The sequence below is a fragment of the Aegilops tauschii genome, chromosome 4 (assembly GCF_002575655.3).
Source record: "Aegilops tauschii subsp. strangulata cultivar AL8/78 chromosome 4, Aet v6.0, whole genome shotgun sequence".
In the NCBI taxonomy this organism is placed as follows: domain Eukaryota; kingdom Viridiplantae; phylum Streptophyta; class Magnoliopsida; order Poales; family Poaceae; genus Aegilops; species Aegilops tauschii.
The window spans coordinates 2,450,848-2,463,526 of record NC_053038.3 but is presented as its reverse complement, the minus strand read 5'-3'; the positions used below and the strand labels follow the sequence as shown (position 1 = coordinate 2,463,526).

The window sequence follows — 12,679 nt, the reverse complement described above, 5'->3', positions numbered from 1 at the left end:
CACCGGGCGGCCTCTTCCCCTTGTGTTCGACGTTGAGCTTGCCGGCCTGTTTGAAGACCCAACAACTTCTGTTGGTGTGATTCGCTGGTTTATCGGGGTTGCCATGGATCTGGCAGGGCCGATCCAATATCTTGTCTAAATTGGATGGTCCGTCTCTGTTTACCTTGAATGGCTTTTTCCGTTGACCGGGTTTGGGACCGCTGAATCCGGCGTTGACTGCTGTGTCGTGCGTTCTTTCATTATCATTGTGACGTTTGTGTTTACTGCGTCGTGGCTTGCCATTGCCGTCTCGGACTTCGGAAGTGCCTGAATCGCTGGCGCTGTTGCTTCTACGAGCTAGCCAGCTGTCTTCTCCCGCGCAAAAGCGGGTCATCAGAGCGGTAAGGGCTCACATGGATTTTGGTTTTTCTTGACCGAGGTGGCGGGCGAGCCACTCGTTCCGGACGCTGTGTTTGAAGGCCGCTAGGGCTTCCGCGTCCGGATGGTCAACGATTTGGTTATTTTTAACTAAGAACCTAGTCCAGAGCTTCCTGGCTGACTCTCCGGGCTGCTGGACGATGTGACTTAAGTCATCGGCATCTGGTGGCCGGACATATGTACCTTGGAAGTTGTCGCGGAAGGCGTCTTCCAAATCCTCCCAACTTCCAATAGAGTTTTCAGGCAGACTGTTTAGCCAGTGCCGAGATGGCCCTTTGAGTTTTAGTGGGAGGTATTTGATGGCATGAAGGTCATCTCCGCGGGCCATATGGATGTGGAGAAGGAAATCCTCGATCCATACCACGGGGTCAGTTGTTCCATCATATGATTCGATATTCACGGGTTTCCTTCTGTGGGAATTCGCGCTCCATTACTTCGTCCGTGAAGCAAAGAGGGTGTGCGGCGCCTCTATATTGGGCCACATTGCGACGTAGCTCCGATGGAGTCCGTCTGTGGTTTTCGGCCTGGGTGTGACTAGGCCTGTCACGTCCGAATAGATAGTCATCGTCACGTGTCGGGGCACGTCCTCGCGATCTGTAGATCGATCTGGTATGTCCTGCTCTATTGTCCAGGTCCTGCCGAAGGTCGTATGTATAACCACGAGCTGTTTTATTTCTGCCTTTACGATGAGGCAGGGCGGGCTGCTGTTCGGCTTGAGTTGCTGCTTTATCCCGACCACGTAGTGGTCGGTCAGCTGCATTGCGCAATGATGGTGCGGGCTCTGGCGCCTCGTCATCGAACTGAGGTAGTAATTTGCGCTTCGGGTAGCTTTTGGCTGGGCGCTTGCGGCCGTATTCTTCGGCTGCTAGGACATCCGTCCATCTATCGTTGAGCAGGTCTTGGTCAGCTTGAAGCTGCTGCTGCTTCTTTTTCAGGCTCCTTGCAGTGGCTATTAGCCGGCGCTTGAAGCGCTCCTGCTCGAGAGGTTCCTCAGGCACGATGAAATCCTCGTTGCCGAGGCTCACCTCATCCTCGGAGAGCGGAAGGTAGTTAATGTCCTCTGAGTCGTCGTGTATGGCCTGTTCGTCAGGGCTAACTTGCCCGTTTTCCCGTCCATCCTGTTCGGAGATTGCCCCAACAGGGTCTTCATTGTCTTCGGCATAGTCCGGAGTATTGTTTACTCCAGTGCTGGTATTGCTATTTTTTGCATAACGTGACTTAGAGCGGCGCCACTGACGCCTGGGTTTGTCATCGTCGTTAGTTTCTTTAGGTGTATCCACCATGTATATGTCGTATGAAGAAGTGGCCGTCCAGCGTCCGGTAAGCGGCGGGTTTTGGCCCTGCTCCTCATCGGCATCGCCGTCCATACCGTCGATGTCCTCGGAGCCGTAATCAAGCATGTCGGTTAGGTCCTCGACAGTGGCTATGAAGTGGGCGGTGGGTGGGAAACGAAATTCTCCATCATCAGCCTCTAGTTCGAACTGGATATCATTCGGCTGTGAGTCCCCCGCCAAGGATAGATTTTTTAATGAGTTTAGCACGTCGCCTAGTGGCGAGTGCCGGAAGATGTCCGCGGAGCTAAATTCGACAATAGATGTCCGATCAAGCTCGAGGTATGCGGACGCACATGGTTCGGAACCTGTGACCGGAGACAAGTCCGTGGTTCTGGTGACATAGATGTCACTTGAAGTTAGGTCTGTGTGCGGCTCCAATGCCGCTGAATCTGTGGCTTCCATGGCGGGGTTGAGCTTCCCATCCTCGGATGGCGCGATCTGCTCCGGATCTAAGGCCAGAGCAGCAATAGGTGCTATCTCCTGGGTATGGTCTGATGACAGATCTACATCATGTTCATCGTGGTGGCAGGGAGCGGCTGCCATGGTCTCGAATCCGTCGAAGCTCAAGTCTCCACGGATATCCGCGACGAAGTTCAAGTTTCCAAATCTGACCTGATGGCCGGGGGCGTAGCTTTCGATCTGCTCCAGATGGCCAAGCGAGTTGGCCCGCAGTGCGAAGCCGTCGAATACGAAGATCTGTCCGGGGAGGAAGACTTCCCCTTAGACAGCATCGCTGTAGATGGTCGAAGGAGCCATCAAACCTTTTGACGATGGCACAGTGGAACTCTCAATGAAAGCACCAATGTCGGTGTCGAAACCGGCGGATCTCGGGTAGGGGGTCCCGAACTGTGCGTCTAAGGTCAATGGTAACAGGAGACGGGGGACACAATGTTTACCCAGGTTCGGGCCCTCTCTATGGAGGTAATACCCTACTTCCTGCTTGATTGATCTTGATGAATATGAGTGTTACAAGAGTTGATCTACCGCGAGATCGTAATGGCTAAAAACCTAGAAGTCTAGTCTGTATGACTATGATTATCCTTCCTCTCTACGGACCTAGCCCTCCGGTTTATATAGACACCGGAGGGATCTAGGGTTACATAAAGTCGGTTACAGAGAAAGGAATCTTCATATTTGGTCGCCAAGCTTACCTTCCACGCCAAGGAGAGTCCCATCCGGACACGGGTAGAGTCTTCGGTCTTTGTATCTTCACAGCCCATCAGTCCGGCCCATAGCTAACAGGCCGGACGCCCGAGGACCCCTTAATCCAGGACTCCCTCACCCTTCCACAGGGATTTAGCTCTCACTCTTTATAACATTGCACACATAGTCTTTAGCTTTTTTTGACAGAGCAAATTCCTCCTTGCTCCATTTCCGTAGTATCTACTATGTCTTTAACCTCACCAAGTGCTTCATAGACATGCTCCAAATTTTAGTTAATCGGCACCCAATAATCCTCTATGGTACGCTCCATGCCTACTACATGCACTTTCGAACTTGAACGGCCTCTGCCGACCACCCCCGTTATCCCAGTCTGATGTACTAATGCCAACTAGCAAGGCACAAGGATCAGACTCGGTTCTCTAGATGTGTGCAACCATTGTGTTCTCAAAGAGCTTCTGTTTCCCTGCTGCCTGTAGTCCCAAATACGCGGTAGTCCAACATCCTTACAATTTCTTGATTTTAAGCAGTTTGAAGGTGGCCTTCTTCTAAGTTACGATTCGCCCTCATCTGTCACTATAGATGTTCTAGCTTTAGCCTTTAGTCCTTTCGAGTTATGCCAAAATCTGTGAAGCGATAGAAATTGACCACCTCCCGAAAACCATCCATCATCCACGTACTCCTCCCTGTGCACACCTCCAGAGTCCAGATTGATCATTCTCATCGAGCAACTCATTGAAATCACTTGCGCACAACCATGGGTTATCATGTTCTCCTCTGAGGAAATTTCCTAACAACGCAGAAATTCCAGAATTAACAAGTTAGTGTATGTATAACTGGTTGCAAGATGACAGGCATGCAACTAACTAACAATGAACTAAAATACATATTGACCACTAGGGCTTCGCCTAATCTTCTATAGCCTCGAATTATGGCCTTGCCAAGTGGTTTTCGGGTGCCCCATGACGGCCTACCAATACCCTGAGTGACTTAACCACAACCTATTTTAGAACATCCCTGCCAAGGGGCTCAGCTTAAAAGAGCTAACCATATTAATTTACCCAATACCGTGGATAGTGGCTAGTCGAGCAGATTGAATGCTTTTGCAAAGGGTGTACATCTTTACCCAAGAGTTGAGTCACACATGTCTCGCCACTTAGGAATAGACATGCTACATGTTGTGTGTCGGTCAGTCATGCAACATATACATACCATATTTTGTGTACAAATGAAGATGCCACTCGATCAATGATATGAGAACAGTGTGTCGAGTGCAGAGAATTCTACAGGAATAGAAGAATTTGCAACTTTGGCGCAAAACCCTACATGATATAGATAGAAACAAACATTGTGCCAAACTATAAATAATCTGGTAACAAGGCAAACCAAACTCAACAAAATGATATGGGCATGCTATAGTCTATGGAATAATGGGATCAATGCAATGGGATCATAATGCATATTACAATGAGAAAAGGAAACTAAACCAATTATAAAAGCCTTGTAAAAAATTCCATCCATATAGCCATGTAAGCATTACTTCGGATATGTTAGACGTGATGGCACATCCCATCTCCTGCCTAGTTGTAGATCCTATCTTGATTAGTCTCCAAGGCCCTTGTTATCCTTCTTTGATATCAGTGCAATACACGCGCCACTAAGGCTATTGTCCTCGGGGAGGCCTGAACCTATATAACCCGTGGTGTTGTCCTGATAGACCACTACATGATTCCGTCGCGTTCCTACTTCTTCGACATATCGTTGGATCAACAATTTACCAATACTCAGTAGAATTGATTAATTCCAGCTAGCATAGGAATGATTGACAAAAAATAATGTAGAAGATTTAAGCCAAAAACATCAATGTTACGTGCAATCTATTTTAATGATTTACCTTGAACAACCAATGAGTCTGATCTTGGGAGAAAATATTCAGCATACTAGAATAAATAGGAATGAGTTTATTGCCATGAATGTATCCTAATAATAATGTGCTTGGATATGGGAGAAATCATTTATCATGAAAGAACAAATATGGAAGACATTGATTGCGACCAATTTTAGTGGCCCTCTATATAAACACAAGAAACGACATCACTAGTTCTATAACATTTTACCGGAAGAACTATACAACAGAAGGAGTGTGTAGCTCTTATCCATGGCTTTTGGAAGCAAAATCACATGGGTACTAGGCATAGTGGCTTTGTTGGCCATCTTAACCACTGCCCAATCATATGATACATCAGGTAGGCACATAAACATTTTTATTTACTTGCACATATAGTTTTATATTTTTGTACCATTTGTTGGAGTTATTGTGGCGTTCTGATTATTTTTGTTGCATTACATTTTATTCTCCACAGCTCGTATAGGGAATTGTGATGATACGCCGAATTGCTCAGATGGTAAATGCAAGGATACATGTGCTAGCCAAGGTTACGAGGCAAAAGCGAGTTCTTGCGTAAAACAATTTGGAAGGACATTCTGTTGCTGTAGCAAGGATGGGTCAGAATAATGTTCTTACAAGCTCGTATGTGCAAGCAACGAAGAAGAACAATATGTATCTTCTCATGATATAATAAATGCAATAATTTACTACTATATCTTTTTGCTACAATACAAAATGTAAACACATTAAGACATGCTAAATAAACGCGATCCTTCCTGGAATGGAAACTCACGAAGCAGGTTTACAATACCTTTTGATAGTGAGTACCGCGTGATACTATATTTAGTATCATCTATCTATATCTACATCATCTATATATATATCAATATAAAAAGACCCAAAGGGGCATATCCAATTAATCTTGGCCATCAAATTATGTCAATCCAACGACCTAGACTGCTTCAATGTCAAGCGCTCAACACATTTAGCGTGCAGTTAATTTCATGCCAAAAATAGTGCTAATCACATAATAACACGTAAATAACATCCTAATTAATATCCGCATGCACTTAATATATTTCCAAATTAACATGCATTGCACGTACATTGACTAGTCAATATAAAAAGACCCAAAAAGGCATATTCAACAAATCTCAGCCATCAAACAGTGTCAATCCAATGATCTATGTTCCTCCAATGGTAACCGATCAACATGTTTAGCACGCAATTAATAACATACCAAATATAGACTATTATATAATTAACTTGTAATTGACATCCTACCTAATATTAATGTGCAATTAATTTTCTGCCTAATATCAACATGTATATATTTTGCCTGATATTGACGTGCATTGCACGTATACATATACTAGTACTAGCAAATATGTACGTGCGTTGCAATGAGAGAAAAGAATATATCACACGCATCTAGCCTAATAAGCATGACCGAAAAAACTCTCGTGCTACCCTGTGCTGGCGCACATGCTCTATATTAATGTAGCATCCCATGCGTCACCGATTATCCTCCTTTCCGCCCTCGTTGATGGGTGCCTAGCGTCCACTTGACCACAATATATCTAGACGTGGTCAATGTTGGAACAGCCCAGGAGGAGGAAGTAGACTCACGCACACAAACTCAAGGTGGAAGAAGATAATGAACACGCAGAGCATTTTTTGGTGGCACACGCACTTGCCTTTTCTCTTGTTCCTTCTCACACATACATGATGCAAATACATGGTTTTAATAGCCGGACTCACACGACTATCACGCACCCACTAACCACTAGCATGCACACACGCCGGTCAAGCCGCACCTACTTGATCCTATTTTTACTTACCACAAGCTACTTGCACGCCCATGTTCAACACTAGTACTGCCTTCCTCAACGGTCATACAACCAGGCCAAACTGCGTGCATGCAGCCTCACACTAAGTACGACCTGACCACACTAATAGTACATGTGCATGCAGGTCACATCTCTCCACATGCACTGATCACTTGGTCACCTAATACACATATACATGACTACGACCACTCATCTCCTGGCTTGCCGACCTGCTTTCGTGCACTTGCTCTATCTCTCTGCTGCTGATCCGGCCGCTACGCCATGTTGCCGAGCATGCAATTTTCTCTGTACTTGGCTGACTAATGCAACTCTACGTGGCTATTACACAACGCAACAAATTAAACATGACCTAATATTAAATGCTTAATACTAATAACAAGATTAGTTCCAACAGTCAATCTCTAGATGATGAGCTTGACCATCACATGGCACATCTGTCATTGAATCCCATCAGCGCAAGGGAATGTTTAAACTAAACTATTGAGCCGGGTGTGAGGGCTGCCCTCCGTGTCCCTTGGGCACATCCTCCATACAACATCCCCTGTACAATGCCCGTGGTTCGTTATAGAGCAAACGCCAATCACCATGTACCAGGGTTGTCTGGGTCAAGTGGCCGTGTCACGTAACAAAGGTTGCTAATGGCAAAAACAATGAATCGATTAAGGGTAGGATCATGTACGAGGCCTTGTCCACCACCACATTGAGCGGTCACTTGGCCACTTGCTAGCCACTCGCCGCCAAGGCAACTCGCTCAAGCATTAGCACAAACACCTTGTGCTCACCACTAGCGCAAGATAACCTTCTCAGTCTTTTTCACTGTTTTGACCTTATCAGGAAAATTTAGCACAAAATGAACTCTCTCCGATTTTATTTCGCGATCTGGCCCTTTTGATAACGCCACGGTTTGTGGCGTTTCTGCCCCACATGGATACGCCGGGCCACACAACGTTTCTTTCCTTAATAGATAAGTGGCAAATGGGCACTTCTTGTTGGAAACGCCGCACCCTATGACATTTGGAGTTGGGGTAGCAACGCCAAAGTCCTTGTCGTTTACAGCAACGCCATAGATGCTGGCGTTTCTGCCCTGCCATGTAGCGTTCCGAACAGGCCAGCAACTTAGGCTGGCTTGGCGTTTCCAAATAGAGCAGCAACGCCACGGCTTTTGGCGTTTTTGAAAAGGGTCAGATCGTGAAATAATTTCGTGGGGAGCTTATTTTGTGCTTAAGTTTTTTGACAAGGTCAAACCATAGAAAATCCCAACCTTGTCCACCGCCACATTCAGAGGTCACTTGGCAGCTCGCCGCCAGGGCAACTCACTCAAGCATTACCACAAACATCTTGTGCTCACTAGTAGAAGATAAATTGATGGCAACATTTTTTTCTTATAGTTTTCATATATATAGGAGGTCAACGTACATTATCTATAACAAAAGATGTTAGCTAGCAAATCGAAGCCATCCAGCAAGACGAGACACGAGCCAGCCCAATACGGGCCAACGATCGGGCGAAAAAGGATGAATGAGGCAAATATCCATTTCTACCCAAGCTCATCTGCATTCGATAAAAAATACAAATGAAAATAAAAAATTCAAAAAAATCCAAACTTTTTCATGGTAGATAATTTGGTGCGTCAGATGCGCTCCAAATTTTACATCATTTGGACATATGAGTAGTTCTCAGTAAAAAGACAAATTGGGCCAGAACAATGCAAGACCAATAAGTTTTTACAGACCCCAAAATTGCTTGTTCTGCCGAGACCTACTTAGATGTCCAAATGATCTGAAATTTCGAGCGCACCTCGCGCACCAAAACTATCTACCAGGTAAAAAAACTAGAATTTTTTTGAATCTTTAAACTATTTGTTTTGAATTTTTTTCTTCATGCAGGTGTAGATGAGTCTGGGCGCCGAATCGCTGCTCTAAGAATGAGGGGTTTGTAATATAGTCGGTGTTGTTACACAAACAATGTAATCTATACACATTATATTTACTACACTAGAAGAAATTTACTACCCAAAAATATTACATTGTCAAAAAATAACTTATGGGCGAAAAAATGGTAGTTTCTTTTGAGAAATAGCGAGGACACCCCATAAAAAATACGGTAAAAATATCAAAATATTATGTAATTTGGTTTTGTAAAACTACCGGCTGACACCCCATCACAAATCATGATTGTGCAATTTGGAGAACATGAGATAACAACAACAACACACATTTCTCCCGTTTGCTCCTGCTCATTTATTGAAGGTCTCTCTTTTGTTCTCATCCTCAGTTTGTTTATTCCCAAAGCCACTTGTTCATATTTCAATTAATTTGTCAACATATATAAATTGGTGGGAAATCGGTATGAGAGAGCAAGATGGGACTATTCAACAAAGAATATCCATGCATCCTCTTTGAAAAGGTGGCTCACGACCCATAAGAGAAGGATCACCAGTAGCCTAGAGCGATTTGATGCAGAGCAGGCCCAACAACACAATTACATGGGTCTGTTCTGATGGAAGGTAATCATCAGCGCAGAAGGAGAACGAAAACCCTATTTGACGGCGATCTCTATTTGGCGCGTAGGTCGAGTAATTGTACCCTCTAGACCAGTCACTCTCTTGTTCAACCTTGCAATATCTTTGGCAAGCTTGGTGATAACACTCTGAGCCCTGCCCTGCCATTCATCATCCAACCACTTAACATAGACTAACATAGACACAATCCTCATATCCCTATGAATGTTTCCTTGGATTAGTCAATGGGCCCAGAGGGTATACATTAACTTTTTTTACTTTGCACTAACCTCTAATGGGAAGAAGAGAAACTGTCTTCCTATGTCAAATCCATTCTTGCATACACGTCATGTGGGGGTGTTGCAATTGTTGCGATTGGCGTGCAGCGGAGTTGCAACCACAAAACCAATTGCTATGATTGTTGTCATTTTTTGATAGAATCAGAGACCATGGGGCTGTAGCCGGCGCACAGAGAAACTTCATCTGGCAATGGCAAATGCTAGGATCGGCGACCGAGAAAGCGACAACCGACGACCAAAAAAGCTTCAACCGGAGACAGGAAGCTGGGGGCTGGGATCGCGCAACCGTAAAAGCTGCAATTGGTGGAAGAGGAAGCTACAACCGACAAATGGACAAGCTTCAACCTGGGGACATTGATTGTTTTTGCTGGGACCTACAACAGCTATTTTGCTATGACAGGCAAACGTTTTTGCCGGGATCGTCATTGAGTTTTGCTGCGACTTGCAAAAGATTTTGCTGGGACCGTCTACTGCAGCGTGTATAAGCACAACGACGGGGTGGATGCTGCGACAGCTGCAAGGTTCTCGGCGAGAACGAGGAGACTGCAGTTGCGGGCAAGGATTCGTGTTGGAACCAGCGAGAGCCGGTGATGCAAGCTCCATGGAGCGATGTTTTCGAATGCGGGAAGGAGGTTTTGCAAGGGTGGCGAGCGGCGGCGAGATGGTAGTGCGGCGGTGCTTCGAGCTCGGTAGCCTCACGCGTGCCCATGGTGGGTATCGACGACGATGCGTTGCAGCTTGTCAAGCGGGGCATATCAATGGCTAGCAGATATCGCATCGTATGGCGTGGGATGCGACCGGCCTTATATTTTTGGATATGGGCTATGAGTTTCTAAAACAGATGTGTACATCTATCCACAATTTCTAGTCTGACATAGTGGTAGTTTTGATGCCATATCATTTCTATAATTGGAAATCTAGAAGACAATATATACGCCATCCGTTCTGGAATATAAGGTGCATAAATTTCTCTGGAAGTCATGCAAATGTTTTAGAACAGGATTATTGAATGAAATATTAACATCTGCAATGAAAAAAAACAAATATGAAATAAGTTTTCGTAATGGATCCAATGATGCAAATTTGGTATTATAGATATTAATACTTTTTTTTGCAGAAAAACTTCCAATCTATTCATCTTCAATCATGGCAGTACAACGAACACCAGAAATAAAAAATTCATCCAGATCCGCAGACCACCTAGCGATGACTACAAGCACTGAAGCGAGCCGAAGGCGTGCCGCCGTCATCACCCCTCCATTGCCGGAGTCGGGCACAACTTGTTATAGCAGACAGTCGGGAAGTCGTCGTGCTAAGGCCCCATAGGACCAGCGCACCAGAACAGTAACCGCCGCCGATGAAGAATAACGTAGGTTGGAAGGATTCAACCCGAAGACACACGAATGTAGACGAACAACGACGAGATCCGAGAAAATCCACCAAAGATAGATCCGCCGGAGACACACCTCCACACGCCTACCAACGATGCTAGATGCACCGCCGGAACGGGGGCTAGGCGGGGAGACCTTTATTCCATCTTCAGGGAGCCGCCACCGTCTCGCCATCCTGAGCAGGACACAAACCCTAACAAGACAGGAAAAAAACGACTGAAAACGGAGCCCTCCCGCCGGCCCTTGGCAGGATCCACCGCCCCTCCATGGCCCTAGGGCCACCGGAGACGAGGCAGACCTGCGGCGGCGCCGGCGAGAGGCAGAAACCCTAGCTTTCTTTCTTTGAAGGAGGAGATATTAATACTTTTTTAAATCTAAAAACATAGTCAAACAGGCACAAGTTTGACTTTTAACAAAGCAATACACCTTATATTTTGGAACGAAGGGAATATGAAGCAAACATGGGATCATGTGTTTAGAAACTGATGATATCAGACAATACATCAGTGCATCCTGGTCAAAGATGCTATTGGTTGCTGGCATCATCGGCAGCGTATTGCAAGTACAAATCATGTAGGCGAAGGGCGGTTGACGCGATGCAGCATTATATATGCATTGTTGTCATCGACACGACATGCAATGCATTTTTTGTGGAGGTACATATATAAATACAGAGGGCACTAGGCCTATAATCGTAAGCGCATGCAATAATCACAAGAGATAGAGCAATTGCAGTACAAGCAGTTCTTGGCTCGACTTCTTCCTCTCATCTGCAGGTTAATTTGCTAATGAACCCTGATGACTAATCACCCATGGAATCTCTCTCTCTCTCTCTCTCTCTGATCATCCATGCATGATGACTGCATGCGTTGTTCAATTATTTTCTATGTATGCTTGATTATTAATCCTCAGTAATCGTATTATCAGGGAAAGACATGCCGAGGGAACTGCATTCAAACAAGTCGGCGTGGCCGGAACTGGTGGGGGTGCCTGCCGGTGAAGCCATTAGAGTTATCGAGACGGAGCGGCCGGACGTGTTTGCCTTTATATGGGCCGAGGGTGAACTGGAGCCGCCAAATATCGAATATAACCGCGTCCTCGTCTGGTGCTACGCTGGCGACCCGCCAATCGTCTCCCGGACTCCGGTCATCGGATAGACCACACGCCATGTAATCCTGGCTCGAATAAACTAAGTAAATAATGCGAGTGCATCTGATTCCGTTCGCCGTTAATTCAAGTTTTATTTCTAGTGTGTCTAGTTTGATGATTGATCTGCTTGCATACATGTTTTAAACCTTCCATCATACATCGTCGTGCTCATACTACCTTGTAATATGTATGGAACAATAAATAAATGGCTCTTCTTCCATTTGCTGGATAGTCTGTTTCGTCTAGATTTATGATTACTCGCAAATGCTTGTTAATATTCCTCTAGTTTGCATTAGGTAGGACCAACGAAAAAAATAGCGCGCTACAAAATATAGCGAGGCCCTTCTCTAAATGCTACACAAGTTATAGCGCGCTAATAGCATGCTATATTTCAGAATAGCGTTTGCAAAAAAAATTCAAATATATCTAGAAATAAAGTATTTAAGCAACTAAATTTTTCATACGAGCAAGCAATATATGCATAAGGGCCAAATCCAGCACATAAAAGTAGTAAGTCTCAAACAGTTTCAATAGTTTCTAACATCAACAACTACAATTTTAAAAGTCTCTAACATCAACAAACATCAACAGCGACCCTGGGCAACAACAACCATAGTCTTTAACATCAACAACTACAATTTTAAGGTAAGTCTCTTCAACAACCATAGTTTTAAGAGTCTCTAACATCAA

General features: G+C 45.0%; 1 long non-coding RNA gene across 1 annotated transcript; it reads left to right on the top strand.

Moving 5' to 3' along the window:
• Nucleotides 1-2,247: 2,247 nt before the first annotated feature.
• On the top strand, nt 2,248-5,513 carry LOC141021140 (uncharacterized). The gene is made up of 2 exons (XR_012181149.1): nt 2,248-5,158; nt 5,276-5,513. It is a non-coding gene; the product is annotated as an uncharacterized lncRNA (long non-coding RNA).
• Nucleotides 5,514-12,679: the final 7,166 nt, after the last annotated feature.